Source organism: Sciurus vulgaris, assembly GCF_902686455.1.
Source record: "Sciurus vulgaris genome assembly, chromosome: 2".
Classification (NCBI taxonomy): Eukaryota; Metazoa; Chordata; class Mammalia; order Rodentia; family Sciuridae; genus Sciurus; species Sciurus vulgaris.
In genome coordinates this window covers 136,189,848-136,208,255 of record NC_136462.1, presented here as the reverse complement: position 1 = coordinate 136,208,255, position 18,408 = coordinate 136,189,848, and the positions used below count along the sequence as shown (strand labels likewise).

Below are 18,408 nucleotides of genomic sequence, written 5' to 3'. Positions count from 1 at the left end.
TGTCTCTAAATAATATATAAAAAAGGGCTAGGGATGTGGTTCAGTGGTTAAGTGCCCCTGAGTTCAATCTCTGGTAACCTCCCCTCCCACCCTCCCCACAAAAAAAGTAAATAGAGACATGGAAGATATTAAAAAAGGACCCAAAGTGAACTAGAGACATAAAAATTATAATGGGTGGGATGAAAAATACAATAGGATCAAAGGCATATTAAATATTACAGATGAAAAGGTAAGTAGACTTGCAGAAATAGCAATAGAAATAATCAAAATGATAGCTAAATATCTGAGCTATGAAACAACTTCAACTTACTCAATATAGGTGCAATTTAAGTCTCTAAAGGCAAGCAGAGGGGGTGAGGCAGAAAAAATATGGGGAGAACCAGGCCAGAGTTTTTCCAAATTTGAGAAAAGCATAAAGCTTGACGTCCAGGAAGCTCAACAGCTCTAAATACAAGGACCATGAAGAAACTACAACAAAACATGGTGTCCAAATTGCTCAAAACCATGAGAAAGAGAAAAGCTTAAAAGAGATCAGAAAGAAAAAAAAGAAAAATAAATTAAAAAAGGAAACATTATGTACTTTAAAAAATAAAGATAAAAATGAGATCAGATTTCTTGGAGGAAAAAGCATATCAGAAGAGAGTGAAGCAACATCTTTAAAGTAAGGAAAGAAAAAAAGCTGTCAATCTCAAATTTTCTACCAGTAAAAATACCTTTCAAAAATAAAACTTGAAACAGTTAATCACCAGCAAACTTTCACTGCAATGTTCTTAAAGAAACATTAAAGTCTTCAGAAGGAAGGAAAATAAAAGCAAATGGAAATCTAGATCTAAGGACAGGGATGGAGTTGTGAAGTTCTTATAGAAGATGTGCATTGGTATAACATTACTTGAAGATAGAGATAAGTTCAAGACATAGAGTATAAAGCTATGGCAACCATTAAAATAACAAAAGAAAGATTTGCAAATTATCAAGCTTAAAAAAGAGACAAAGATAGAGTTAGACAAATAATTCAACAGAAAAAGAGGAAAGTATGAAGGAAGAACAGATGGGACAGAGATAAAATAGAAGGCAATAGAACTGAATCGTACTCATTAACCTTTAGTGATCTCACACCCCAATTAAGAGACAGAGATCATCACAGTGAATAAAAATCAAAACTCAAGTACATGTAGCTCACAAGCAATTCACTTTAAATATTGACAGACAATGAGATTAAATATGGAAGGATGGAAAACAAGAGTCAAAATTAATCAAAAATGAATTTGGAGTGGTTATATTAATATTAAAGTATATATTGCAGCAAAGAATTTACCAAGGACAAAGAGGGTAATTTCATAGTGACAAAGGGGTCAATTCATCAAGAGGACATAATCACCCAAATGTTTATATACCTAATAGCAACTGCAAAATAAAAGGTCCCAAATGGATGGGGTTGTAAGGAGAAATCAATAAATCTTCAATTATAGTCAGGTGATTCATTATTTCTGTCAATAATTGATATACCAAGTAGGCAGAAAATCACTAAGGATATAGAAGATTTGGACTACATCATCGGGCAACTTGATTTGGCATTTATTAGAACATTCTACCCAAGAAAGAATATACATCTTTTTCAAGTGTACATGAAAATTGACTAAAACAGATTTTATTTTGGGTCATAAAACAAGTTTCAATAGAGTTATAAGGAGTCAAGTAATACAAAGCATATTCTTCTTTGACCACAATGGATTCAATCATAAATCAATAACAGAAAGAGAATATTTGTTCAAATATTTAGAAACTAAGAAATACTTTTCTAAATACACCCAATACATCAAAGAAATAAAAAAGGAAATTTGAAAGCAGTTTGAACTGAATTAATATGAAAGCATATAACATATAAGAATTAAAGAATGACAGAAAAGCAGTCTTTATGGGAAATTTATAGCATTAAATACCTATGTTAGAAAAGTAGACAGGCCTTAAATTAACCACCTTTGTTTATCTTTGTAAAGATGAAGAGTAATTAAACTCAACATAAACAGAAGAAAAAAATTATTAGTAAATAATAATGATAAACTCATAATTCAATAAAATAAAAATAGAATAATAGATGTCAATGAAACTAAAAGCTGGTTCTTTAAGATCGGTAACATAATCTCTAATGAGGCTAATCAGGAAAAGGGAGAAGACACAAATCATCATTAGCAGTATTGAGAGCATAGACTTTACTACCAACTCAACAAATACTAAAAGATCAACAATAGAACATTTTGAATACCTTTATGTCAATAAATTCAACATTATACATAGATGGACAAATTCCTTTAGAGTCACAAACTACCAAAGCTCACTCAAGAAGATAAGATATGTAAATAGCTCAATATCTATTAAAGAAAATGAATTTATAAAAACCTAAAAAAGAAAACTCCAGGCCTAGATAACTTTGCTAAGGAATTGTACCAGATATTTATGGAAGCTAGAATATCAATTCCATACCACCTCTTTCAAAAAATTGAAGAAGAGAATATTTCCTGATCTTTCTGTGGCACTTTGATATGAAAACAAGACAAACATGGTACAAGAAAATAAAACTGCAGATCAATATGCCTCAGAAACAGATTCAAAATTCACAACAAAAGTTAGTAAATTAGACCCAGCAATATATAAATGGGAAAATACATCATGGTTAAAGACTGGCTGAACATTTAAAAATCAATCAATGCAATTCACAATATTAATTTTAAAAAGAAAAACTATATGATCATCTCAATCAACATAGAAAAGGCACTTGACAAAACTCTAATAAAAAAATTCATAGTATAGTTGGAACAGAATTGTACTTCTTCAATTGATAAAAGGCATCTATGAACAGCCTACAGCTAAAATCAGACTCAAAGGTGAAAGACTGAACTCTTTATACCCAAGATCAGAAACAAAACAAGGAGTCACTTTCAGTACTTTGACATTATACTGAAGCATCTAGCCAGCACAGTCAATCAGGAGGAAGACTAAGGGGGAGTGTGGGGGAAGGTATCTAGATTAGAAGTAAAACTGTTCATTCACAAAGATATCTATGTTGAAATGCATACTGATAGAATATGGAAAAAGTCTACTAATAAGAATAAGTGTATTTAGCAAAGTTGTATGATATGATCATTATATAAAATAATATTTCTAAATCAAAGGGAGATAAGTAAAGTAGAGTAAAGGGATCAAGAGGAGAGAAGAGGGGAGGAAAAAGGGAAATACTGGGGAATGATATCGGTCAAATTATATTGTTATATTATGTACATGTATGACTATGCAAAAATGAATTCCGCCATTATGTATAATCATAATGCACCAATAAAAATATGGAAAAATAAAATATTTCTCTATAAATCAGCAATGAATAATCGAATTGAAATTAAACTATAATACTATGTGCATTAGCATAAAAGTAGGAAATAAAAATAAATCTTCCAAAAGATGAATAAGATGAACAAAACTAAAAACTCCATAACACTAGTAAGAGAAACTAAAAACAAAACAAAACAAAAAAGCAGAAAGTAAAGGCCTAAATAAATGGAAACACACACCATGTTCATGGGTTAGAAGACTCGACATTATTAAGATGTTAATTTTCCCCACTCGACATTATTAAGATGTTAATTTTCCCCAAATTGATCTACACATTTAAAGCCATCCCAATTCAAATATGTGCATGGGTTTTGGTTTTGGTTTTGGTAGGAACTGACAAATTTTCTAAAGTTCATATGAAAACACAAAGGATCTACAAACCAAAATGACTTTGTAAGAGTAGAACAGAGTTGAAGAATTAACATAATTTTTCCTTAAGAGGTATTATAAAGCTACAGTAGGCAAGGCACTTTGTATTACTGTTAAGATAAAAAAAAAAAAAAAATAGAACAATGGAACAGAATAGAGTTCCAAAATGGAACCACAATACACAAACAATGGATTATTAACAGAGGGTCAAAGGAATTTCACTGGAGAAAAAAATTGTCTGTTCAACAAATATGCTGGAACAACTAGAAATTCACATGTAAAACCAAACATAAATCCTTTGATCCAAACCTCACACTATATTCAGGAATTGACTCAAAATGGAACTTAGGGCTAAATTTAAAACCCAAAACAAAAACAAAACAAAACAACAACAACAAAAAAAAACAGCTAGAGGAAAACCCTTGTGACTCCAAGTTAGGCCACCAAAAAGAATCATAAAAAAAGCAAAATGAAAAATAAAACTTCATCAAAAGTAAAATTTTCAAAAGAAATTGATAAGAGAATAAAAAGACAGGCTGGGAAAAATTTTCAAAAATATGTATCTGATGTAGGAAATGTATTTTAACTATGTACAGAACTCAACAACTCAATAAAATAGCTCACTATAAAAACGGACAATTAATTTTAACAGACATTTCATCAAAGAAGATGGACTCAGGACCATTAAACACATGCTTTGTGCTCAACATCATTAGTCATCAGGGAAATGCAAGTTAAAGTTACAGTGAGATGTCACTTATATTAATTAGAATGACTGAAAGTAAAAATCTGGCTTTGCTAAGCATTGGTGAGGACCAGGAACAACTGGAATGCATATGCACTATTGGGAATGTAAAATGATGCCATCTTTTTGGAGTATAATTCAGGAGAGTTTTCAAAATTTTGGTAAAATATACAAAATTTAATGAAGTTTCCCATCTTAATCATGTTTAAGTTTACTGTTCAGGGGCTGGGGTTGTGGCTCAGTGGTAGAGCACTTGCCTTGCATGTGTGAGGCACTGGGTTCAATCCTCAGCACCACATAGAAATAAATAAATATAAATAAATAAATAAAGTTATTGTGTCCATCTACAACTAAAAAAAAAATATTTTAAAAAAGTGTACTGTTCAGGGATATGAAGTACATTTGCATTTTGTGCAAACCATCACCAACAATCCATCTCCAGAACCCCATCCATTAAACAGTATCATTCCATGCTCCCCTCACCCAAGCCTCTGACAACCACTCTCCTCTCTGATAAGGAATTTGACTACTTGAGGTACTTCCTATCAGTGGAGTCACACAGTATTTTTCCTTTTGTGACTTGCTTATTTCACTCAGCATAATGCCATCCAGGGTCATCCGTGCTGTAGCCTGTGTCAGCATTTTCTTTCTTTTTCAGGTTGAATACTATGTACAACCATATTTTGTTTATCCACTTATCCATCAGTGGACACTTGGGTTGCTTCCATCTTTCGGCTATTGTGAATAATGCCACTACAAACAAGGGCCTTAGTGGATTTTGTTTTGTTTTTGTTTGCTTGTTGTATCTATGTGTCCAGAAGTTGAACTGCTGAATCAAGGTAAGATTTGTCATAATTTTTATGTTTTTTCATGAAATATCTGAAAAAAAATACTGATTTCCATAGTGGCTACACCACTTTCCAGTCCTGTGACGCACAAGGGGTCTAATTTCTCTATACCCTCACCAAAACACACTCTCTCTTTATACATAACAGTCAACCTAATGGGTGTGAAGTGACATCTCATGGAGGGTTTGATTTGCATTGCCCTAAAGATTATAGTGGTTATAGGTGTTGAATATCTTTTCATGTGTTTATTGACCTGCATGTCTATTCAAATACTTTCTCCATTTTTAATTGGGTTGTTTTTTGGTTTCATTTTGGTTTGTAGGAGTTGTTTAGATATCCAAGATCTTACCCCCCAGCAAATATGATTTGCAGATATTTTCTCCTATTTGATAGGTTCCTTTTTCAATCTGTTGATAGCATCCTTTGATGCACAAAAGTTTTAAATTTTGATACAGTTCAACTTATCTATTTTTTTCTTTTGTTGCCTGTGCTTTTGATGTCATTTCACTCCTAGGTATTTACATGAGAGAAATGAAAGCATATGTTCACGTAAAGATTTATATGCAAATGTTCACAGTGGTTTTATTTTTATTAGCCAAAAAACTATAATCAGCTCAAACGTCTATCAATAGGTAAATGGATGAGCAAACTGTGGTGTAGCTATATAATGAAATACTACTCAGCATTAAAAAGAATTGAACACTACCGCATGAATAAATATCTAAATAGTTATGTTAAGGGAAGGAAATTAGATGAAAGAGAATACATACTGTGTGATTCTATTTATAAAAATTTAGAGAAAATCTATAGCAATGTACAGTGATCAAAAGCAAATCAGTGGTGTCCTTACACTAGCAAAGGGGGTGGTGGTGTGAAGGGAAGTGGAGAGAGGTGGGGAAATGTGAGGAGGCGGATTGGAGGGACAACAAAGGGGTGTAAGGACTTCTTGGAATGATGGATATGTTCTCATGATTGTGATGGTTTCACATGTGTACACGTATGTCAAAACTTATCAAATTGTATACTTTGGTATGCCAATTAATAAAGCTGTTAAAAATACACATAGATCAGAGATGGCTCCTCATTCTTCTCATTGCCCAAATCTACTACTTACTATAGAAAACATTTTTAAAATCTATACTACTGTTATTTGCTTATTTATTAACGACTAAAAGCAATGTACCAGACTAAAACACTATATGGAAAACAGTAATCCCAAGAAATGTAAGATCCAGCAGGAAAATAGATAAGGTATACATGAGCATGATACTAGCTGGTACACATGCTGGAAGAGGGAATAGTGGTTAAGACTTCAGAAATAGGAATCATTGCTGTTTTGATGTTTTGGTTTGTTTGAAAAGATTTCAGAGCAAGGACAGAGAAGAAAAATCATCCCAAGTAAAGTGAATAATTAGTAAAAAAAAAATTGGAAGCACTAAAGTGAAATGAATATGTGACTACTAGTAAGTTATGAGGTGGGGGGCATGGGTAAAGAACAGCATTTGCCACACCACAGGAGAGCACAGAATTTTTACAAAGAGGGGTCACTAACAAAGGGGATCTAATGAGTTAGCAAACACAAGTATTGGTTCCACAAAAGAAGGGTTTTACGATCAAATACATGGGTAAACATGAACAATTCCTTTCTCCTCTCAAAACTTTTACTATGGTATATAATACCTTGTGAATGGAATATCTCAGAGAAAGATATAGAATGAAGCATTTTCCTAAACTTTTGACCATGAAATTCCCTCTCTCTTTTTTTTTTTTTCAGGAACACTGATGAAATCTTATGGAACTATCATTTTTTGAACATTGTTTGAGAAACCCTATGATAAGGGAAAAGTGGAAATATGGATTTCAGCCTAAGAAGGCATTGATTTCAGGCCAACAGTTTGATTGACTTCAATGGACAGGAAGTGGTAAGCCACTGAAGGTTTCCCCCAGAAAAGGGAAATGAAAATGTTCCTATGACATTGATCTGCAAATACTGGACAAATATAATAGTCAAACTACAAGAGGCAAAATGGCCACTGATTTTCAACATTCTAGTACCATCCTGATGACTTTCTGTATTTGTAGTCTGCTTGCACTCATTATTATTAACTTTTTCTTTTAACTCATATACTTTTTAAAAACTTAAATGCTTGCTTCAGACTCATCCTAATAATGAGTAAATGGTATTATGGGTTTGATATGCTAGCTACATTTTCCCCTCATGCACATTAAAATATAAACATAGTATTAATCTTTTAAAAGTATGTCTGTGCTCTACCTAACATCACGATTATAATCATTGCAGACCTTGGGAAATCCTAGCAATGTTGCATAACCATTTTTAACCATGACCTATCAACCAGGATTTCATCAAGTTTTATTTTCTGTAATTTATATGTTGGTTACGTAGGCCTTGTCCTTAATAATAAACTTTTAAAATTCCTTATGCTTCTGAAACTTCTCCCAAGAAATTCTCATACCGCTTCAGTAAATGTATATGATGAAACAGTCACTCCCTAGCTTCCAGTTGAAAAAAAAATACAGAATGTTACTGTGATTATACAGAATGAAGTTAGTTCCACAGCAGCAGTGGGAAGGGAAGAGAGAGAAGTGATGAAGGGAACTGCTGAAAGGAATAATTATTATAACGTGAGCATAGCTTGGATGTTTGAGAGTTGCTTGGATATATAACTTAAAGGAGGATAGTCAAGAATAGCCATGACATTTTCATTCTGTGATTCAAAAACAGAGGTTGGCAGACTATGGCCATGGGCCAAATTGGGTCCAGTTTTTATAAATAAAGTTTTATTGGAACACAGTCACATTAATTTCCTTACATATTGCCTATATCTGCTTTTGTATTATAGCAGCAGAGGTAAGTAGTGATGGAAACCCTCAGTCCTTGAAACCTAAAATATTCACTGTCCGGTCCTTTACGGAAAAAAGTTCACCAAACCCTAAAAACTGTGATACCACAAACAAAAGTAGTAGCATAAAGGAGGGTAACCATTTTGATAAGACAAACAACTTATTTTCAACCAGACTGAAGTTGAGGTTGTGAAAGAAAATTTACAGAAAAATGTTCAACGTATAAGTTAAAAACACGCTGGGCATGGTGACCCACGCCTGTAATCCCAGCGACTTGGTAGGAGGTTGAGGCAGGAAGATAGTGAGTTTATAGCCAGCCTCAGCAACATATCAACACAGTTAACTCAGTGAGACCCTGCCTCTAAAATAAAATACAAAAAAGGACTGGGGATGTGGCTCAGTGATTGAGTGCCCCTGAATTCACTCCGTGGTACCAAAAAAAAAAGAGAAGTTAAAAACATCACTAGTTCTGAGTGACATTTTTCAAAGGCAACAATCTTCTTTTCCTTTTTTAAAATGAATAACTTATTCCATGCTTTCTTCCAATAGGATTTGAGATTTTAGATAGAGATAAAGGTTGAAGAGGGCTGGGGATATAGCTCAGTTGGTAGAGTGCTTGCCTTGCAAGCACAAGGCCTTGAGTTCGAATCCCCAGCACCACCAAAAAAAAAAAAAAAAAAAAAAAAATCTAAATGAGATAAAGGTTGAAACAGATAGATATAGTCACCATAGTAGTGTATAGACTCCTTAAGGATACACAACAGAGCTTTACATTTTCACCAAAAGAGATGTCCACCAAGAAAAAGGTAGGAGGTTTTCTATTCCCTATAAAGCAATACAGAATTGAAAAAATGTAACAGGGAAGGAAGCAGCCAAAGTTCAAACTGTGAGAAGCCACTGAGGCTGATGTAAGATCCAGGCAACTCTCTCATTCCTGGGTAGCCTTGGAAAATGTGAAAGACTAATCCTTTAGGGTTACCATCTAAGATTTGCCTAAACCTCTTTGTTCAGAGACTCAGTACTATTTCAGATCCCCGGATGCTGGCTGAGTTACAAAACTATCTTCATCTACTCAACACACTGGCTGATGAATTGACTGTTTCCATAGGTGCCATGGTCTAGAGCCAGAGCAATAGACTGGGATGAGGAATCTGAGATTCAATAACCTGTGTTGCCCAGCTACCCATACTATTTGGGCAATAGTAACAACTGATATTTATGTAACACACTATTTTCCATGTTTTACCTCATGTGGCCCTTACTTTATAACCATGTGAGCTACAAAAGGGGCAGGCATTCCTACCCCTATTTTATAAATGTGGCCAATGAAGCTGAGAGAAGCTAAATTACTTGCACAAAATCACAGGACCAGGTCCAGGACTCTGCTTTTTAAACAATTTAGTGATTTTCTACTATGTCATCCTGTCATTCACTGACCACAGTCTATAGTACTGGAAGAAAATACTGTTACTTTGCAAACATAAATCTGCATTTTAAAAGTGACCATGTATTTTTATGAAAAGGTAATGCGAAATCATCAGTGGATTTAACCACATTCTCTTATTTTCCTGAGAGAGAGAGGCAGAAAATAATGTTTAAAATGACATAACCAATATGTCCTCAATATTTGTTATTCTGGACCTTTGAATCTCCTGCTAAACTTTTATGGCTTCACCATAAAAAAAAGTGGTTTGTCTCATGCTGCCTCAATATAACATCCTAAAAACAGAGATTATATATAATAATCTGAGTGTTCATAGGCTGGATCTAACTTGTGTGCATTTTTTTTTCTTTTCCTTTCTCTCTCTCTCTCTCTCTCTCTCTCTCTCTCTCTCTTTGCCAGTTTAAAAAAATTGAGGTATTATTCAAAAATCAGGATTTTCATATAAAGATCTACTGGGCTTTGCCTTCTTTTGAACACTCAGAACACCTGTCAACACTGGGCCTCTGTCACTATAGGCAACCAGTGGCCAGGATGGAGGGGCTGCTGTCCCTGGGGGCAGCGACACTCTTTAGCTTGACAGTAGCCACCACTCCCTACTGGCTCATGGGCACAGAGGCAGCAAAGTAGTTGTCATTTGTCATTGTACTTGTGTGTGTGTGTGTGTGTGTTTGTTTCTTATTATATCAGGTCTCTGTATTCATCTTTTTCAAAGTAAAAGGTCAAATAGAGGGATGTGATTTTTCTTGCCCATGCCACTCATTTCAAATAATCTAAAAGCATCCTTGATTATTGGACATTGGTATTTTATATCCCATTTATGACTTGCCATCAATTGCAATGTCCATTCTAATTTCAGAAATGTTTAAATGCCAAAGGAAATGTGTGTCTCTGAATTAATGAAAGGAGGCATGTTACCTGCCTGGCTTCTGAAAAGATTTGGATCCTGTGACCTTGCCTTAAATATGTTGTCAGTTTCAATGTGTGTTATATTTCACAGTAACACCTTTAGCATAAGACATACTTTTTAGTTCACTTACTTTGAGCTACATGCTTATCATCGGCCACTTTCCTTTTCTTTGTAATAGCCATAGCTGGGGCTTAAAATTTCATTAGAAATCAGCCCAGGCCCCACACACCACCCTCTCCCTGCCAGCCTTGGGCTTGGCTTCCCAGGATTCTCAATCTGTACCCACAACTGCCATTCAGGTTTATCCAATCAATTGATGCTGCTCCTTCTGCCAGACCTGTCTAGTAGAATACTGAAGCACATGATCAGCCCCAGATTAATGTGGGAGGAAGAAGAGGTCTGAAGAGGAGTCTTAGTCTTCCATTTCCAAAAGGTGATGTTTAAAATATTTAATAACTGGAAGAACAGAAGGATTAATTCATCTGTATAGGTGGAATCTATGCTGAAGGTCCCCTGCTGTTCCAGGTGTTAATTTTTGGGTGCTGACTTGTGAGGAGATAGATATAGGAGGGTTGAGGGAGGGGCATGGGCACTCAGGTAAGTGGCTCTTAGGAGATAACCATTATGAATGTATGAGACTGAATTAAAAACCAATCTGAGCCATATTTACATGGAGGCAATGGGAAAACATTCTGGAAAGATATGAAATACTGAAACTGAATAAAGAAGAAACAGAAAATCTAAACAGATCTATAACTAGCAAAAGAATTAATAATGAAAAATGATTACATAAAGGCTAGGCCCAGGTCCAAGTGGTTTCAATGGTGAATTGAACCAAACAATTAAAGAAGAAACAAAATGTGTCTTTTACAAACTGTCCAAAAATACAGAAGGAAAACTTTTCAAACTCATTCTATGAAGTCAGTATTATCTCATACAAAGTCCAAATCTAGCAACATATAAAAAGGACTATATACTATAATCAAAGGGGATTTATTCCAAGAATAGAAAGTTGGTTTAACATGTGAATTCATTAATGTAATACACTGGATTATGTGAGCTTGATTGTAGGAATCATTACATAAGGTACAATTATATTAAAACAGCATGTTGTACACCTTAAACATGTACAACTTTTCATTTGTCAATCATCACTCAATAAAGCTGAGGAAAAACATCTCTAACAAAGCAGTGTGGTATGGACATGAGGTTGACATACAGAACAACAGAAAAAAGTCAAGAATCCAAAATCAAAGCCTGACATATATGGTCAATATTTTGGGATATGTGTGTTGGTGAGGATCAAACCCAGGGCCTTGCACATCAATATTATTTTGACAAGGGTGCCAAGATAATTCAATGGGTTAAAGAACAGTTTTTTCAATAAATAGTGCTAGAAAAACAGAATAAATACTTGCCAAAGAATGAAGCTGGCCCTCTACCTCATAATCAAAATTAACTCCAAATGGAGCAAAGACCTAAAATTGAGAGCTAAAACAACAAAACGCTTATGAACACAGAAGTAAGTCTTTATGAGCTTGGGTTAGGCAAAGATTTTTAGATAAAACATTAAGGGCAAGTGATAAAAGAAAAAATGGATTAATTGGATTTCGTCACAATCAAAAACTTGTTTCTTCAAAGGATACTATTAGTAAAGGTGAAAGTCAACCTACAGATTAGGAGAAAATATTTGTAAGTCATATATCTGATAAAGGACTTTTATCCAGACTATATAAATACTATTTAAACTCAACAATAAGACGACAAATAGTCCAATTAAAAGATATTCAAAATATTTGAAAAGACATTTTCAAAGAAGATACATGGAGTGACCAATAAGCACATGAAAAGATGCTCAATATTACAAGTCATTAGCAGAATGTAAATTGAAACTATAATCAGATACCACTTCACATCTGCCAGAATGACCATGCTATAAAAACCCTAAGAAGTGCTGTTGAAGATCTGGAGAAACTGGAATCCTCTTACTCTACTGGTAGAAATATAAAATGGTTGTGCTTCACCTTGGAAACCAGTTGCAATATTCTTCATAAAGTTATTGGTGTATAATTCACCAATTCCACTCCTAGGTATGAACCCAAAAGAACTGAAAACACATATTTACATGAAAACTTGCACACATCTTCATAGTGGTGTTAGTCATACCAGCTAAATACCAAAAGCAATCCTACGGTCTGTCAAATGATGAATAGATAAATTAAATGTGGCATTGCTATGCAATAGATTATTATTTGGCAATAAAAGAAATAAAGCAAGAGTACATATTACAACATGAATAAACCTCAAAAACATTATGCTAAATGAAAGCTCCCAGATGCAAACAACCCTATGTATATGATTCCATTGTTATGAAATTTCCAGAGAAGGTAAATAAAAGGAAAATCTTTTAGTGGTTGGGTGGGGCTGGGACAGCAAAGGGGAATTGTCTCTAAATGGGCACAAATTATCTTTTGGGGGTGACAGAAACTTTTAAAGATTAGCACATGGCACTGGTTGTACAATTGTAAAATTTTAAAAAACAATCATTGAGTTCTATCTTTATAATAAGCAAATTTTATGGGTTTATGAATCCTCACTAAAACTGTTAAAATGGCTATGAAACCACAAATGTTTTATGTATAATTCTGGTTTTTATGTGTCTTATGACTACAAGACTTTTATAAGATAGGGCAGCCTTGATTTCCAAAGACAATATGGCAGAGGCTTCAACAATCTTTAAAATCAATCTCAAATTAATATCATTACTGTACAAATAGATGGATCACTTGACATGAGTGCCTGGCATCTAAATTGGCCCAAATAAATGCTTACTAGATGAGCAATTAAATCATACTTATAAAGTGATTTTTCTCCCCAAATGCCTCAACTATTTGATACCTAAAACAAGTTGATTAAGGTGTTTCCCCCCTAACTTAAAACAAAAATGAAATGCCAAAATCTTCAGGGGACATCCTGTTAATAGGTGGAGTTAGTCCTGAATGGGTAGGCTACAAGGAGGTAAAGTATTAACTCTTTCATGTTACAGGTTCACTTGGTTGAGGATTGGGGATGGAAATGACTGCTTCACAGACTCACTCAGAGACCCAGGCTGACCAAGACTCAACTATACATGACAAGAGTCATGAGAGAATATGAGAATTATTGGAAATTACTCATGGGCTTCTTGTTGCTATTGCCCAGAAGTGATACAAGTCACTTCAATTTCATCACATTTCTTTAGCTTTCCTAAAATTCAAGAGGGCTGGGCTATCCAGGGGAATTAAATGGATATTTGATGAGCACTGCTGTCTGCCACATCAGTCAACTGTAGTAGGGGACCTTGTCTCAGAGTTGTTTTCCACAGCTAGAGATCTGGGTTGTTTTGGGTACTAGGGATTGAACCCAGGGGGGCTGAACCACTGGGCTACATCCCCAGCCCTTTTTTATTTTTTAATTTTGAGACAGGGTCTCACTAAGTTGTTTAGGGTCTTGCTAAGTTGCTGAGTCTGGCTTTGAACTTGTACCCCCTCCTTTCTCAGCATCCTGAGCCACTGGGATTACAGGCGTGTACCACCCTGCACAGCTAGAGATTTCTTCTTCCTTGACCTAGGATAGATGAGCTTCAGATTGTGAGAAGCAAGTTTTGTTGCAAAAAATAAGATGGGCTGGAGACAAACACTCCAGTAGGTGTCCTCTAAAGCACTTTGTTCTTTTTTGGGAGATGGTCTTTGATTTGTTTTCCCAATATTGAGCATAGAGTCTGGTATATCGCAGCAGCTCACAGAGTGTATGTTTTGTCTCAATCACAATGCCTCCCATGGTAATCTTCAAGTCTAAGTTTTTGCTGGTGGAAGTGCCTTCACTTAAATAGAGTCAAGGAAACACAATTAAAAGTCAGATTTTTCTGGCATATCCTGACTACTCAGGAGGGTGAGGTAGGAGGAGTTCAAGTCTGAGGCCAGCCTGGACAATTTAGCAAGACAATGTTTCAAATAAAATTTAGAAAAAGTACTGTCGGTATAACTTAGCTGTAGAGTACTTGGCTGACATGCAATGGGCCCTGGGTTTGATTCCCAGTACTGCAAAACAAAACAAATCAAAGGTAAATTCTATAAGGAAAGGAGAAAGAATACATTCAATGTGATAAGTTATTTGTAGTGCTAAACTAGAAATAAACTCAATGATTTCCGAGACTACAAAGAAATGCATCAACAACAATGGTAAAGTAAAGCTATATGGATAAAACGCCTTAAGAAGTTTAGCAACCATTTTGTATGTTGGTATTTGTATCACTGAGCACCATGGCTGTTGGTGTCTGCTCTCAAGCCACCTTAAATTACAGTGCCAGTTTTATCATCTTAAAATATTCATTTCACAAGATATTCCTCCTATTCAAAAATCCAGGACCAAACTCCTGAATCCTGGTAATTTTGGCTCTTCATGTAACTTCTCATTCTTTTCAAAAATTATTATTTTAGCCAAGCTTCCCAAAGCACACTTCTGCAGTCAACCTACTCTTCCTTAAGCTATGCATATTTGCTGACAAATTACCCACTATCTGGGATGCCACTTCCCTTCTTTTCTATCTACTAAAAATTTGCCAGTTACTCAAACTGGTACCACACTGTGAAGCTCTCCTTAAAGAATCCTGCTCATGTTGATCTGAGCTCCTGAAACACTGATGGTTTACAACAGTCATTTGGGCATTAAGAATTGTTCAGAACATTATTCTGAGGCTCATTTTTTCTAGAGTTTCGGTATGAGCTTCTGGAGGATTTTTATGTAAAAGCAAAAATCCATCAGTTATTAAGAATCAATCCAAATAATTAGACTTGTTAATATTGGAATAATCACATACATGCAAAATAGATCAACAACAGAAAAACAATTTCAAAAAATTAATGTTAGTTTCTTAGTTTTATTTTTTTAAAAAGAAAAATTGTGGTTTTGGGTACATTAATTTAGCATCTCATTCCTCTTATGTTTTATTATTTTATATTCTCTAATATGGACTAATAGTGGTCAATTTTTTTTATCAATATTTTCTTGAACTTTTATATTTAGTTTTAATAAAAAATATCATTTCGAAAATATAAATGCCAGATTTCTATTTTGGAAATTTATACTGCATGAACTACCTTGGACATAGGCAGATGTATCCGGATTTCACAGTTTACAAATATATACAAAATTTGGGTCCAAATTCAACTCTAATTTTGTTATATCTTTTAATAGATGGATTCTTCTATTATACCAGGTATACAAACATTCATTTCATTTAAAAATTACAATATTATTGTCAATCCATATTTCAGCTACAATAGCAACAGAGCAGTTTCTTAAAGTAGAAAATAATCTATTATTAATCTTATCTTGGTTGCTTTACTTTCCAAACCCCCACTGATAATCTAGGGGAAATGCTTTCCAACTTCGTCCTAAAGAGAAACACCCTCTTGCAGACTCCTTATCCTGCCTCCCTTACAGAGTGCCTTTTTTTTTTCTGGTTTTCCTTTGATACTTCTTTAAAACATTGAAAAACCAGAAAATTTTCTTCAACTCTCAGATTTCCACTTACATGTCGTAAAATCCTTTGTCAATTTACCTAGTTGGCTGGACAAAATCTCCGTTTCTTTTTCAATCGAATCACAGTTGTCTTGACAGTCAGATTTGTCAGTTTGGTTTCCGCTGTCTTGGTTTGGGATTCTTGTAGAGATTGGTTACCCCACAAAGTCTAAAGTAGGGCAGTTTCAGACTAAATTGGAACAGGCTTTCCCCCCAGTAAAGCAGCCCAGTACCTCACAGAACTTCAGGCAGAAGAATGAATGATAGAGCATTCACCAATAGGAAGTGGAGAAGAGCATTTTGTCGAAGTTTTCAACCCAATCCTTGAAAGCCAGAGGTGGGAATTTTAAAATGGGTTTGTCTTTTCATTGGAATTTTCTTAAAGTGATATCGCCACCTGTGTTAAATTTTGTTGAAGACTGTTGAATCACCAGTTTAAAGGGTTCTCCAACTTTGTTTTAAGTATGACAAATATATGTAAATTGACTATAAATTGAGAGATCTAAAGAGTGGTCATAGGATATTCTAATATCACAAAATCACTTGTCCATTTTTTTTTTTTTGTCAATTTGGGGAGGAGGTGAAAGTTATCTTAACATGATTAATTTTTCATAATGAAATATGAGATGTTTGATTAATGTACCCCAAACCACAATTTTTTTAAAATAGAAAACTAAGAAACTAACACCGATTTTTTAAAATTGTTTTTCTATTGTTAATCTATTTTGCATATGTATGATTATTTCAATATTAGCAACAACTCTCATATTTGGGTTGATTCTTATATTACTGATGAATTTTTGTTTTTACACAAACTCTAGATTTTCTCATTTTAAGTACAGCAAAAAGTTTTTGAGGTATTATGAAACTCTATAAAAGGTCTTAGGAACACAGCATATGTACATGACATCAGTAACACCTGAAGAACAGATTTAATAGATAATTGATAACTATTTGATTATAATTCATACCTTATTTTGGAACCAAATTACTTAGTATAACTCTGCTTTCTAGATAATTCATCTCTAAAAGTAATTAAGTCAACATAAAACTAGTTCACTATAAATTTAAGGTTGTTTGACAATAAGCCTGTAGCAAATAGAACAAACTTTTCAAAGGACAAAAATAAGTTTTGGAAGTTTTTTTTTTAAAGAAGGAAAGGTGCTATAGTAATGAACACAGTATTTTTTAAAAATATTTTTTAGTTGTAGATGGACACAATGCCTTTTTAAAATTTGTTTATTTTTATGTGGTGCTCAGGATCAAACCCAGGGTCTCACATATGCTAGGCAAGCGCTCTACCACTGAGGTACAGTCCCAGTCCTGAACACAGTTATTTTTTAAAAATAAAAACATTAAAATTTTTAATGTTCCCGAACAATGCATGCATTAAAAAACAAACAACCAACAACAAAAACAAAAAAATTCCTCTTATTTTGATGTCTTCACTGACAGAAATTTTCCTCTTGAAGTATTTTTTGACATCCTACTTAGCCATGCTAGTAACTGTCATAATATTTAACTGAACTAAATTGTTATTGTGCTTTTTGGCAACTGTTTCTCAAAACAGACCTTGTGTGTTTGAAGTGCAGACTACTTTCTCACCTTTGGAACCTATCAGTGCACACAGTGAGTTCTTAACTCAGGGCTTGGGCTCACTACTCACTGCCGAACCCCGACTGCATTACATAAACCTATCGGTCTTAGTTTATCTATATCTCTCTATCTCTCTATCTATCTATTTATTTTTGTGGTGCTGGGGATTTGACCCTAGCGCCTTGTGCTTGTGAGGCAAGCACTTCAACTGAACTATATCCCCAGCCCCAGTCTCAGTTTTAAATCCATCAGACTGCTAGAATAGTACCTTTGTCATGGGATTGCTGTTAAGATTTAAAACAGATAATCTGTGCCCCATGGTACACAACAAGCGCTCCACGTCGCGTGTTATTGTCATCCCTCAACGTTTATGAATTGAACGACCAGTTCGGGCGCTGAATGCATGAACAAAAGAACAGGTCAAAGACCAGCAGTTCCTGAGGTTGGCACCGGCTAAATTACCCTTTCAAGATACTAAGTAAAAAGTCGCGCTCTTAAATCCTCACGCGCGGGAGCTGGAAGCAAGAACAGGACCGTGGGCAGGGCCCTGCAGAAGGAAGCTGCGTTCTAGACCAATAGGCACATCGCTTGGAAAACGAGCCTCTCGTTCCACCTATCGTGAAACCGCGAGAACTGGGACGAATTATCGCGACGTCTTGTCCTCCTTTCCTCGGCTCCCTCTTCCCCA

General features: G+C 34.7%; 1 protein-coding gene across 1 annotated transcript in view; it reads right to left on the bottom strand.

Annotated features, from left to right (window-relative positions):
* The window catches only part of TTC23 (tetratricopeptide repeat domain 23), a 100,034-nt gene extending 83,666 nt beyond the window's left edge, over window positions 1-16,368 (bottom strand). Inside the window, exon 1 of the mRNA XM_079129076.1 lies at window positions 16,165-16,368. The gene's annotated coding sequence lies outside the window, so the exon portion shown is untranslated. The remainder of the gene's footprint in view (window positions 1-16,164) is intronic.
* Between the last annotated feature and the right edge of the window lie 2,040 nt (window positions 16,369-18,408).